This window comes from Cetorhinus maximus, chromosome 6, assembly GCF_964194155.1.
Source record: "Cetorhinus maximus chromosome 6, sCetMax3.hap1.1, whole genome shotgun sequence".
NCBI lineage: Eukaryota > Metazoa > Chordata > Chondrichthyes > Lamniformes > Cetorhinidae > Cetorhinus > Cetorhinus maximus.
This window is the reverse complement of record NC_135884.1, coordinates 123636249-123650500: the sequence shown is the minus strand read 5'-3', so window position 1 is coordinate 123650500 and position 14252 is coordinate 123636249. Positions and strand designations below refer to the sequence as shown.

Here is a 14252-nt window from a genome sequence, read left to right as displayed (position 1 = left end):
TTTGTCTTGTGTCCATAGCATCTTTGTCAAATTTCTCCTGAGCTCCCACCTTTCCCTGACCATCTATTCTGCTTCACCTGCTCCACCCCCCTACCTTAAACAGTATAAAATCCATCACATTTCTACTTCTCTTCAGCTCTGAAGAAGAGTCATATGGACTTGAAACGTTAACTCTGTTTCTCTCTCCACAGATGCTGCCAGACTGCTAAGATTTTCCAGCATTTTCTGTTATCATTTTAGTTGAGTTTAACTTCCTGGCATGTTCCCTGAGAATTTTTCAATGTGATTGGTTCCTTAGCCTGTTTGATGACATCACTGTTGCTGGATGCCTGGAGATCCCCTCAAATTGAACCGGATTCAAATTAATGTTGGGAAAGATCCCTTCCACACCAACAGAGATTGCTATATCTTTGTAGCAACTTTCTTTAAGATCAGTATCGAGTGCTGTCGCTTCACCACTGGCCACAAAATCCAGGCTGTTCTGTTCTTACCATTTTTATTTCGATCTAGATTTTGTTGAAGGAAATTAAGTCTAGTGCCACATCACGTGCTCATTGTAAAGGAAGTACATTGGAAAAAGAAACAAAACTGGGATCATAAACAGGCAGCAATATATTAAAGTTAATTTATATAACATTTACATTAGTCAATGTACAGCATTCATCGATAAAATCCTGACTGCATCGGATTCTTAAAAGGTAGTAATTCTATGGATAATCCTTCTAAAGTTTAATTTTATGTTCTGATAAGGTCAGGTATTGTAACTTTGACTAGCATATTTATAGAATTAGTAAAAGTAGTTGTGTGCACTTTCAGCAAACTGATAGAAGGCAAACTTTATGCATTTAAAATATATTATCTTTTTTCCCATAGATGAATTGATTAATACATTCCCAAAATTGCTTTAAGAGTAGCAGATTACAGTAAGAAAAGTCCTTTGATCATCCTTTGAAAATCTTTGATCATATGTGGAGTTACAAAATTAACATAACAGTCGTACAACCACTGGGAACTCAATTCCATTCATGCACAACCACCTGGTTGAGTTTCTATTCCTAAATGAAGATACAATAGAAGTACTATAAAAAAATTCACTATAATAGAACGAATGACAATATAATTAATATGACACACCAAAGAACCCACATTCTTTAGATCATGTGAAGCATAAAATGATACACTTTAGTAGCAGGAACAAGGACAGGCAATATAAACTAAAGGGTACAATTCCAAAAAGGGTGGAGGAACAGAGAGGCCTAGGAGGTATATATGCATAAATCACTGAAGTTGGCAGGGGAGGTTGAGAACTTGGTTAAAAGAGACATGGGATCCTGAGCTTTATAAATAGAGGGACAGAGTACAAAAGTTATGATAAAGTGTACAGCTATGCCAGTATTATAACTAATTTAAAATTATTTTTTTATTACTTTCTTAGAAATCTGTTTTTTTTGTCAGTGTAAGGGAGACAGTGAGAATATCCACACATTCCTGCCTGATGAGCTTTATTATTCAAAGAAAATGTCTAGTTAAATAGATTGCTCGTAGTCAGCCCTGTCAGGGCACATAGTTTGACTTAATTCCACAGACATATGTGAGCTGACTATTGTGAGAAAATATCCGATTCATTACCTACAATTGCTGTTCCACCAGGCAGAGTATGCAATTGAATTTGCCTATCTAGCAGACTGCTTTGTCCTGAATGGTATCAAACTGCACTCTTCCAGGTATCACACTCCTGACATGTGCCTTGTAAATGGTGGATAGACTTTGGGGAGTCAGGAGGCAAGTTCCTCACCACAAAATTCTCAGTATCGGACTTGTTCTTGCAGTCACAGTATTTAAATGGCTGGTCCAGTTAAGTTTCTGGTCAATGGTAATACCCTGCAGGATGCTGATAGTGGGGGAATTCAGCAATTGTAGTGCTATTGAATGTCATGGGGAGATGGTTAGATTCTCTCTTGTTGGAGATAGCCATTGCCTGGCACTTGTGCGGTGCGAATGTTATTTGCCACTTTTCAGCCCAAGCACGAAAACTGTTCATGTCTTGCTGCATAAGGGTGTGGACTGCTTCAGTATCTGAGGAAACGAATGGCTGAACATTGTACAATCATCACCATGCATCCCACTTCTGACTTTATGTTAGAGGAAAGTTCATTGATGAAGCAGCTGAAGATGGTTGGGCCTAGGGCAATAATACCCTGAGGAACCCTGCAGCAATGTCCTGAGGCTGAGATGATTTATCATCAACAACCACAACCGTATTCCTTTGTACGAGGTATGACTAACCAGTGGAGAGAACTCCCCCTCCCCCCCACCCTCAATTCCCCGTTGACTTCAATTTTGCTGAGGCTCCATGATGCTACACTCGGTCAAATGCTACCTTGATGTCAAGGCAGTCATTCTCACCTCAGTTCTGGAATTCAGCTCTTTTGTCCACGTTTGGACTAAGGCTGTAATAAGATCAGGAACCGAGTGACTCTGGCAGAACCCAAACTGAGCATCAGTGAGCAGGTTATTACTGTGTAAATGCCGCTTGATGGCACCATCAACGACATTTTCCATCGCTTTGCTGATGATCGAGAGAAGGTTGATGGAGCGCTATACACTCCACTCCCCTTTCCCTGAAACTGGTACTATAAATCAATGTGGTCAGAGGTTCCCTGGCATTAGTTTGAAATATTGTTAAATATGAACATATTAAATATGAAATATTGTTAAATATGAACATACCAAAAACATAGAACGTTGTCTGAGACTAGGAAGAACAGGTTCCAGCTTATCCTAGTAAAATATGGTGGGGCTGTTGTTGGACCAAGAAGTTAAAGAGAATGTTGATAACATTCCCTCCAAAAGGATGACACATGTTGCAGATGATGCATAATTAACTGTTATGGTTATATCCCAGAGATTGCACACATTCTCGGTTCAGATTTGAGAGAAATTCACAGGAGTGAAGTAGCTGAAATACTAGAAATAATCCATAGTGATGTTTTTTTTAAAGGAAAAGGGTTCAACTTCATTAAACACAAATCTAAAACATGAAAGTTCATAATCATTCATTTGAATTAAGTAATGTGCATTGGAAACTGGAGCTTTTTCCATAAATCTAACATGTAAGGCAGGTAGTTAAGATGCTGTTGTAATGAAAATTTTAACTTGTGGAATCACACCTCACCTACATTCTTCAGTGAGTTATATGTAAATCACGTATTCCTAAGTAACAGTTGCCACATTTTAAAGTGATTCATTGTAAAGTTTTGAGATATTTTTGAGAGATCAAATAAGGCATTTATGAATGCAAGTCATCTTTTACATACTGGTGATTGATTTAAAATTACATGATCCAATATAAATAACATTGCTCCAATTTTCCAAAAACAGAAGTAAAAATGTTTAGTTCAAAGTCATCGCCTGGCAAAATATATCTTATGGTGAATTCCCACGACATCTGCAGCATTGGTGCAAACTAGTTTTACTTTGAACCAACACTGCAGTTATAATGTAGCCTCAAACTGGAGTCAGAACCTAACCTGACCCCAGTCTGAAATGACATGCAACTCCTTGGTGAGAGTTTGAATAAATACTCTCTCTATACCCAATTTACACTACAAAAAGTTTAGCATATCTATGAAACTACTTTGCACTACCATTATACCTATAGAATAACTGCACCCTTTGATACCAGGAAGCTTCCAACACACTAAAATAGTAATCTGTCAGAGCGATCCTGAAGGTATTGGTTTTATATTAGGGATGTTAATAGGGCAGCCAGATTTAGGTAACAGTTTATGCAATTGTACTCAAAGATTCTGAATGGAATTACAGCCACATTTTGTTGTAATCAATGCAGTGGGAAAATGAACACAACATGAAAGATGACCAAAAACAGAAAACATTGGAAAAACTCAGGTCTAATAGCATCTGTGGAGAGAAAAAACAGAGTTAATGTTTTAAGCCAGTATAACTCTTCTTCAGAGTGAAAGAGAGTGGCAAACACAGGAACATTAAGGAGCGAAGCAGGTCATTAAACCCTTTAGGCTGACTCAATTAGATCATGGCTGATCTGCACTTGAACTCCATTTAACCACTTTGCTCCATATCCACAACTAACAAAAATCTATTCATCTCAAATACTCCAATTGTCCAAGTATCCACGATCTTTTGGAAGTGAATGTCAAATTTGTACTAATCTCTAATTTTACAATAATGTCCCCTTGTTCTCAATTCCCCAAAAATAAATTTCTCTGCATCCACCCAAATGAATATAAACATTTTAAAGACCATGATCAGATTTCCCCTCAATCTTATATGCTCAAGGAAATACAAGCCAAATTCATGCAATCTGTCCTCATTAAATATAAACCAGCATAATTTCTGGCAAATCTGCACTGCACCCCTTCTAAGGTCAATGTATCCTATTTGAGGTGCAGCATTCCAAATGAAGTCTGGCCAAAATGCTATAAAACTTGAGAAGGCCAAAGAGCTAAGTTTTGAAGAAAATAGAGGGACGGAGGAGCAAATGAGGGAAATGAAATCAACTTGTTAGTTCTATGGTTCTACCCTGACTCAATGTAACCATAATTTATCCTGGATCTATTCTGATTAAAATAATTGATCTTACGAGTTCAGATTGGTGAGGTAGGTGCAAGCTGTCTTAGAATATATTTCACTACTAATTGATGCTTTGCTCAGTGCAAATAATAGATTAAAAGTAATAAATATATATTAAACTTTTACTAATCTCAAGATTACTAAAGAAGAGTAGGGAGGCCTGCCTCAGCGCACATTTCTTTTTCCAAAAACAGAGTTGGACAGAATTTTCCTACACCATTTGAAAAGTTACGCACTGACAATCTTAATGGTAATGCCACATCTGTCAATATGCAGCTTTTCCTGTTGGTCAACTGCAGCTATACATACAACAGATGGCTGCACTGTCCCAAGATTTTTATAGGCTTTGTAACCGGACATGAGGTTACGGCCCCACTATAACCAAGTCAGTTTAATGCTCATTGTTACATAAATAGCTCAGTAATATATGCATCCTCATCACAAAATAAACTCAGTGTCCAAGTCAGTTTTGAGGTCTGCTAAGTGATTAATGGCCCAGAAATATATCACTCTGATGTTGAACATTTCATTTTCTAAGAGTCTCTTGAACCAAAAGGTAAACTGGCACCTAATTCCAATATAAATGGATGAGAGCAGTCAATGGAAGTTGTTTCAGCATCACTCTCCCACAACCTAGCATTTGAGGCAAAAGCACCTACTTGAAGGACCTTGCTAGACCCTTTACATCATTCCTTCACTACAAGCTCTGGAAGCAAACTCATCTTCATAGGTAGCACATTTCTGATCTTCAGTCAACTTCAGCTTATTGTAATTGGTCTTGCCAAACTACTCTTAACACAAAATGAACAAAGTTGTAGTGGGACTGAAGAGGAAAGTGCAAGATCATATGGATATTAGCAGGTTCAAAAGAGGAAGGAGTCATGATCCATTCATACATAGGATTACACAATCTCAATTTTCAGAATAATGTGTGTAGTGGAACAGAGGAAATTTAAGTAAATTACATCATCGCCAACAGGACAGTTATTAGCCATTCAGCTAGAACCTTTAGTGCCTGTTATTTAGCACATTTCATGGTGTGAAGTTTCACAAAGGATTTTGGGCTTCTTCATACTAATCTTAAGGAAACTAAAGGATTGGATAGAAACCTGGCTTCATTATCTACTAAATAAGACAAAAGCAAAATATTGCCTTTGTCAGGAACTGAAATAAAAATAGGAAATGCCGGAATACTCAGCAGTCTGGCAACATCTATGGAGCAACAGAGTTAATGTTTCAGTGACCTGAAACGTTAACTGTTTCTCCCTCCACAGATGCTGACAGATCTACTGAGTATTTCCAGCATATTCTGCTTTTATACCTGCTAAAGTAGCTGAGTTTGGTTAATGATATTAATTCAACAATAAAGCTGTTAAACCGAATGCTCAACCTGGCATGCTGGAAACTTGGTCAATTCAGAATTATTCAGACCAGCAGGCCTTGAAACACTGGGGAAAGCTGTTGTAAACATGGGGAGCTGTTTCTGTAATGTCAGTCTGCATAAACACGGAAAGGTGAAAGAGGTTAGTTACTGGGGAAAAAAGCTACTTGTTGTCAGTGAACACAGTATAAGAACAACCACTCTCAAGTGAAGGAGAGAAAGAGACCACAATGTTAAAAGATGCAGACTTACCTTAAAGTCAGGCAGAGGCTAAGAACTCAGCCTCGGGTGTTTCACCCATGCGTAGGTTGGGAGCAGGTGGCACATGTGCAATCGAACATTTCTATAATTCTCTGGGCCAAGGATGGGCCCAGCACACCTGTGCAAAATGAAAATGGAATCATGTGACCTAGGGCAGAGCGCCACATTCAGAGAAAAGAACCTAACAGGGGACAGGGAGGATGGGACATGGAAAAGTCCCAGTTCAGAAGGAAGAGGTACAGAGAAGAGGCTCCAAACATAAAAAGGGCTGCAGTTGGCAGACCTTAAGTAGAGGGGGCTCGAGAAAAGCCTTGGTAATTGAAGAAGGCAGAAGGTTGGTGACTCCGTGCTGCCAGCCAATGGGGCAAAGATGCCCCTTTGGAGTAGTGGTGTCCTGCTCAGCACAGCCAAAGAGTTGAAGTTGTGCTTGTGAATTGGTGCTGGAGCGAGGACTTGGGCATCCAAGAGAATGGAATCTCGGGAGATGAGATTGAAACCCAGCATTGTTCGTGCCATCTGAGTTGCAAGGACTTTTGGAGAGAATTCCAAGGCAAGATCTTCGAAGGTGAAAACTGGAATCCCGCGTGAGAGACAGTCAGTTTCGATGAGATCAGTTGACTCAGTGTTTACTGAAGTCTGGACGAGTTGTTGAGTTGGATGATCAGCCACAATAATAATGAATGGCGGAGCAAGCTCGAAGGGCCAACTCCTGCTCCTATTTTCTATGTTTGAGAAATCATTGGAATCTGTTTTGGTCGCATCTGTCACTGATTGGTTGAACACACGACAATTAACTCACATGTGCCTTATATTAACCCTGAATGTTACTGAGTATAAGATAGATATTGTAATTTGTTTTTATCTTTCTGGCCCTATAATGAAGTTTATTTTTGTTTATTCAAAACTCATGGAATCCTGTGGCTTTATTCTCTTAACAAGTGTATTGAATCTCAAACTTTGTCTACTTTAAACAAAAGTTACTGGTGACTATCTGGACTGTTTCAAGAACTTGGGGTCTGATGCAGGATCATAACGAGGGCAAACCAGAAGAAACCCACAAGACATTTCCATGGAGAATTAATCTCTCAGCCTTCCACAGCAGAAGAATTGATCAATCTATGTTGAGTTGCACTACTCAATTTTGTATGAATCGCTGTAAAACTTGTAACTTAATGTTCAAAAAATCAATTATTTAGAAAAGTTTAAAGTTGTCCAAGCCATAATGCAGAAATGTGTCTTAGAGCTAAAACTAGCCTCACCACAATAATCCTTGGGATTTGTTTTTAAAATCAACTTACACTGATAAACGTGTGCATTATTTAATGGTCAATAAGTAAAGATCACTTTCCAAATTGGAGGGGTAAGGGGAAAAACAATTGTTATCTTACCAAAAATGTGGTTTGGAGATGTGAATACATTACACCCATGATATCAGCACATATGTTGAGCGCTGTACATGCTCTCCTGTAGTTAAGGTCCTGGTGCATGCAAATCTCCTGACCCAATTTTTATTAAAAGAACAGCTGCACGATTTGTTTTAAATAAAATGAGGCATTCGTTACCTTCAGATATGTCTGTGAGGGTATTATCTTTAATGCTGCAAAAAATTTCATTTTTTCATTCCTAGTTGGCTATGGAACAAAGATGGCAGTAAAACTGACCGTTACCTAAAGATTAAGATCAAAGGTTGACTCAGGTAACATGAGGCATTTATTTTAATTAAACTAAAAGTAAGCCTAACAGAGTTTCTGATTGCCTTTCATTTAAATTCCCTGCCCCACTCCTACTCTGACCTTTTTGTCCTCCTGCTCTGTTCCAATGAAGCTCAACATAAACTTCAGGAATAGCATCTCATCTTTTGACTCAGTACTTGACAGCCTTCCTGGTGCAACATCAAGTTCAACAATTTCAGATTATTTCTGCCCATGCTTTTGTGCGTTTTTTTGTTTTTAGATTCCAGCTGTTGATGATGATTCTACATTTCCCATTTACACCTCCTCTAGACACATTGTTTCTTTAGTTGACTCATCATCTCTCTTTGCCTTGCACCTCTGTTCATTTTGTCATTTAATCTCCCCTGCCATCAAAGATCTTGCCTTGTCCTTTCTTCCCCTGCCCCACTTAAAAACTGTTACATCTCTATTACTCTCAGTTCTGACAAAGCGTCATCAATCTGAAACGTTCACTGATTCTCTCTCCAGATTCTGCCAGACCTCCTGAGTATTTCCAGAATTTTCTGTTTTTATTTCAGATTTCCAGCACCTGCAATATTTTGCTCATGAAAACAGTTCCATTGAGCACAACATATAACAATTTTCTGTGCCATATATCCTACGTAGTGATATTAGGGTTCAGCTTGACATACATTTGTTCTCATGAATTTCAACAATATTCAAATTAAGAAATATTTTTAATCCTCTAAATTCACGAGTTTCTGGAGACCAATTCTTTCCCACTGATTTTCTTTTTTCACACCAAATAAAAGTCCATATTTTAGACCAGCAGCCAAAATTGACTTGAAAGATCTTTAACTATCCTGTATACACAGATATTAAAAGCAATGACCAGAAAAGTTAACAGGTCTTCTCCAAAATAGCCTGTACGATGCAGTTACACATATCAAGTCTACAGCAGAAACAGGCCGTTCAGCCCAAATGATCTATGCCAGTGATTATGTTCCTCCCACTCCTCTTCATCTAATCTCCACCTGCATATCCTTCCATTTCTTTCTCCCTCGTGGTTTACCCAGCTTCTCAAAGCTAGTGTAATTTATGGGAAGTTTTTTTTCCCCCTCAAGTTTCCCCTCCATTTTGCATTTCACCGAACGCAAAATCTGCCTTGAATCAACACAATTGGTCAGCATTTTAGAATGTATTAAAACGTTGCATTCAAAATATTCCTTGATATATTGGGTTAGCCTTATTACACATGAAAATTGGTTTTAATCTCAAAAAATAAGCATTTAAAATCAGAGTGTCTGGTCCACCACCTGTAAGTAACCCAATTTTAAATAACTGAACAACTTTAAAAACTTTACAGAATTATTTACTAATTACATTGGTGTACAATGGTAAGTTTTGTAATAAATTAAAAATATTTTAAAACTTTTACAATGAGCCTATTAGTGTCCTTGCACCTAAAGAAAACAATTTTAAAAACCTCTTCAAAAGCCCGCAAATGTGCACAATTCACAGAAATTTGCCATGATTAATTCAATCAGGAGGTGTGGCTTGTTTTGTGGATGGGGCCGGCCTTCATCAAGAATTTTTTTTTAAAAACTGTTGCAAAAAAAAACTGCAGAAACATGAATGACCTGAACATGATTTGTGCTTAAAATTCCTCAAATCTTTTGTGTTGATTTAGCCAATTTTAGGCGAATTGCACACGTGGTAGAAACTCCTGCCCAGAGAACTACTTTTGCCAAAGAAAGTTAATCACTCACCACAGATTAGAAGAATTGTCTATTTGCGAGACTGAACCAAATTTATCCATGGGCAAAGAATCAAATTTAAACTATAAACCCTTTGCTGATATCAAGGAAGATCTTCACTTGTTAATCATAAAAAGTTACATTTACCAAATAAAACTCTATTCCTATCTTAAAGCAGAGAAAAGGCCATAAATGCAAAGAGTTACGGGGTAAGGGAGTGAAAATCATCTAGTTCCACAAGTCATCACTGAGTGCCCAGTTCATTGGGGGTGGGGTCTTTAAATGTTGCCTCCCGTGAAATAGAAAAGTTTCACAGTCCTGGTCAGTTTGGCTTTCTTCAGTACATGATCAATATATAAGCTTTTGATGGCCTTGCAGAGAAGAGTTTATTTTTTGTTTATTCAAAACTCATGGAATCCTGTCGCTGTATAACTTCAGGGCACTAGAACATCAAATACAATGTGCAACTGAAGAACCCTGGATTTTGAGACTGATATTGTTGATGTATCCCTTTCTCTCTTTCCTTCCTCCCTCACTCTGGAAATATAAATCCTAATTCTGATCCTAATGTACGATCCATGCCACATTAACTAAAAGCAAATATATACAAAATATCTTGTTTGAACTGTCAAGGGGAAAAAAAATCAAAGTGCAGCACAAGCTAAAACTGAATGTTTGTGCAAGGTCATAAGATCTCCTTGCAAGTTTGCTCTCAAACAGGTTTACTGGATTTTAAAAATTCTTAAATTCAAGGTTGCAATTTAATATCAAGATTCCAATAACAAGTGCATATCATTCGAATACCAACGTTAAATTACAGCTGCATTCTGCACATTTATGGTCTTCATGGCTATTTTCAACAGTAGAACTGCAAAAAATGTTCAGAAACTGCACATGAAACCTAAACAATTACTGCCATTGGTTAGGCCAGAATATCTCATTACATCTGATGCCCCAAAACATTTAACAAAGAAACATTGAAAATGTTGGAAGGAGGGGAAGCATCTACAAATATAAATCCATCCTTTACAGATACACGCTTCTGTATGTTTCCAGCAGGTTGTTGTTAATTACATTATACAGTTACAGCACAAACTTAATGGAAAAAAATGTAATTTCCAATTCATCAACAGCATTATCATAGGATGTAGTGGATGCCAATATTATTTGTAAAGCTACCAACTGTGCATGTACAATATGGGTGCGAACTCATACGCATACTGAAGAAAACTCCCTTCACCCACAAGAGATACAAGATTGTTCAAGAATCTCATATGTTCACAACTTGCAAGTTTTTCATGGGAAACAGATGATACTGGATTTATCTAACTTACCTTCGTTTTTCATGAAGTTAGAATAATCCTGTGATCATGCACAGGCTATGCTTTACACTAACAAAACACAAAACAGAGAAACCCTGCATGGCCGTTTCAGTTACAATATTGCAATTGCCAGCAAGAACAGCCTCTGCTTTCGAAGCCCGAGTAATACTACCGTACGTTCTTAAGTGTAAGACTCTACCGAACTTGTAGCAGTATCAATCGGGTACTTTGAGTACCTAACTGTACTGTTGCAAAACGACACTCGCTTGTAGTTACAGCTAAATAAAACAGATTCACAATTAGATAAATACCACAATACGCAACGCATCAGGCGAAGTTATTCTTAAACTTTGCATGTGAATTTCATACTGCATTTGCTTTTACTACCAACCCAATTAAGTGTTGTGGAAAAACTGGGACCAAAATGTTCTAATTCTGTTTGACATAAATCGAAGAACTGGTCCGGGTAGCAACAAAAGCCTTAAGGAATTATCACACTATCCAAGCCTACAAATAACTGGGCCTATAACCAACATGAAGTATTTAAACGTTTAATTTAAACCATTGTTGAATTTTCCTGCACCTGTATTGTCTATCAATGGAATTTCGACATGTAATTAAATCATTTCGTCGTTGTGTGAAAGGTGAAATATTTATTTACCGAAGATTAGAATTTGCGCTGCAGAAAAGCATTGGATGTTCGCATACATACACATCAGGTATTCAGAAATTATAACAATTAAGTTCAACGGAGACACATCAGGTATTAATAAATTATAACATTACGTTCAACCATAATCGTTTTAAATCTCATGATATCTCCTCCTTCCAACAATCTAATAAACCACGCGAGTCTGAATACTGTTATACTGCAGCATGTCGACTCAACAAATGAATAAACTGATATGGTACAGGGCAAATGAACATCCAAACTCTCAGGCCGCCCTGACCCTACCAACCCTCAATTATAACCACGTTACTCGTTACAAAGGCCAGATAAACAACAAGAATTAAAAGTCAGGCGGATCTACTGTAGGCCTCTCCACCTCACGGTCCGACTCTCATATATGAAAAAAAAAGTAATTGGCGTTTTGCAGTCATTTCGCTTGCAAATAACAGGCGAGCGGAACCGGACAAGAATTTACAGACGAGAGCCGCGCTATCGCGGTGGTTATTACCGTTCAGTTCTCGTTTCTTGTTTGTTAAAATCCGATAATGGCGTCCTTCCTCGCGAGAGAATGCCTTCGACACAGCAACGGCCGCGCCGGGGGACACAAGATGGCGGCGGTGGGCCGCGCGGACGCACGAACTGTTGCCTCGCGCAGCCGTTCGCTCCCTCTGCCCCAACTGCCCAGTAACCGCCATCAGCGAGGGGGGGGAGGGGGTGTGAAGAGAGCGAGGGGCTGTTGTCGACAGCCAGTCTTCGGCCAAACTGCTTCCTCACCACACATTTGATGTTGTCCTGAATATGTTAATAAAATCGGTGATATGATTATCGTCAAAAGATAGTTTGCCGGCCCTCACCCTTGAACTTTACATTTTTATAAATTCTCTCCAGGAAAACAACCCCGCCGCGCTAAGAAGTCTGCATTTCCTGCACTGTCTCCAGCTTACATGTTTAACGGGTGAAAATTGGCATTTGCTGTTTTATTACGTTTGTTTTAATCGCGCGTTGTGCTTATAACTGAATTTCTCAACGGAGCGGACGGAAGTGAAAAAGCTTCTGAACCATTTAAAACTAATATTTAAAACCAAATGCAATCTTATTAATATTTTCGCTTTTGGTAATTTTCGAAGTCTCTCCGTCAGATTCTGAAAAGCAGAAAATTAGAAATTTGATCGGAAGAAGTTTTTTTGCTATCATCAGACTTAACTTTCTCCCGAGTTCAGTTCGGTAAAAGTTGCTTTCAGTGTTCATAGTTGAAGTCAAGAACCCATAGGTGTTCATTCTAATTTATGAGTTGGACCACAGCTTTATTGGATTTCAAAATATACTTAAGACAAGTATAATAACAAGTATAAGACAAGTAATCAAACAGGCCCGGGAATACACGATGAATGGTAGGACCCTGGGAAGTACCAAGGATCAAAGGGACGGACCTTGGTATGCACCGTCCCTTAAGGTAGCAGGACAGGTAGATAAGGTGGTTAAGAAGGCATGTGGGATACTTGCCTTTAGTAGCTGAGGCATAGAATTTAAGAGCAGGGAGGTTATGCTGCAACTGTATAAAACGCTGGTTAGGCCACAGCTAGAGTATTGTGTGCAGTTCTGGAATCTGCATTGTAGGAATGATGTGATTGCACTAGAGACAGTGCAGAGGAGATTTTACCAGGATGTTGCTGGGCTGGAGAGTTTTAGTTGTGAGGAGAGATTGGATAGACTGGGATTATTTTTCCTGGAGCAGAGGAGATTGAGGGGAGACATGATTGAGGTGTATAAAATGATGAGGGGCATAGATAGGGTAGACAGGGAGGAACTTTTCTCCTTGGTGGAGGGATCAATAACCAGGGGGCATAGATTTAAGGTAAGGGGCAGAAGGTTTAGGGGCGATGTGAGGAAGAATTTTTTCACCCAGAGGGTGGTGGGAATCTGGAACTCACAGCCTGAAAGGGTGGTAGAGGCAGAAACCCTCATAACATTCAAAAAGTATTTGGATGTGCACTTGCGATGCCATAGCATACAAGGCTATGGGCCTAGTGCTGGAAAATGGGATTAGAATAGGTACTTGTTTGACCGGTGCAGACTCGATGAGCCGAAGGGCCTTTTTCTGTGCTGTAGACGTCTATGACTCTATGACCTGCACACTTGGTATGTTAGGATAAATACTTCGTACACTTTAGCCTGCCATACACATGTAAAAGATATGGTTTGACCTCCAGCATCAAGGTATGCAAACAAAGGCTCGCAATTTTCAAGCACTACATATGACATGGTGTCAGAAGTGAGTTGTCATGATTTGACAGTATTTTGTCAGCTTTTGGATTGGGGCATGTCAGTTGTAAAACAGGCAACACTTGTACAAAACATCAGAGGATAATTATGTCAGGTGGAGCACCAGCAGGAAATATTTGAGTGCAGTTTTGAGCAGAAGTTTGACCCATTAGGGCCTAGCCACGCGCTCACGGACAAGTGGGATGAGCATAGCCACAGAAGCCTTGCATTGCCCAAGTGCTCATGTTGCATAGGAGTCAGGTCATAAAACTTTTGTCCACAACTTTGCACAGGACATCGATACTGTAGCTTCGT

General features: G+C 38.9%; 1 protein-coding gene across 3 annotated transcripts in view; it reads right to left on the bottom strand.

The window, feature by feature from the left end:
• The window catches only part of banp (BTG3 associated nuclear protein), a 280409-nt gene extending 268087 nt beyond the window's left edge, over window positions 1–12322 (bottom strand). For all 3 annotated transcript variants that reach the window (XR_013576944.1, XM_078544429.1, XM_078544430.1), the window contains exon 1: window positions 12184–12322. The gene's annotated coding sequence lies outside the window, so the exon portion shown is untranslated. The remainder of the gene's footprint in view (window positions 1–12183) is intronic.
• Between the last annotated feature and the right edge of the window lie 1930 nt (window positions 12323–14252).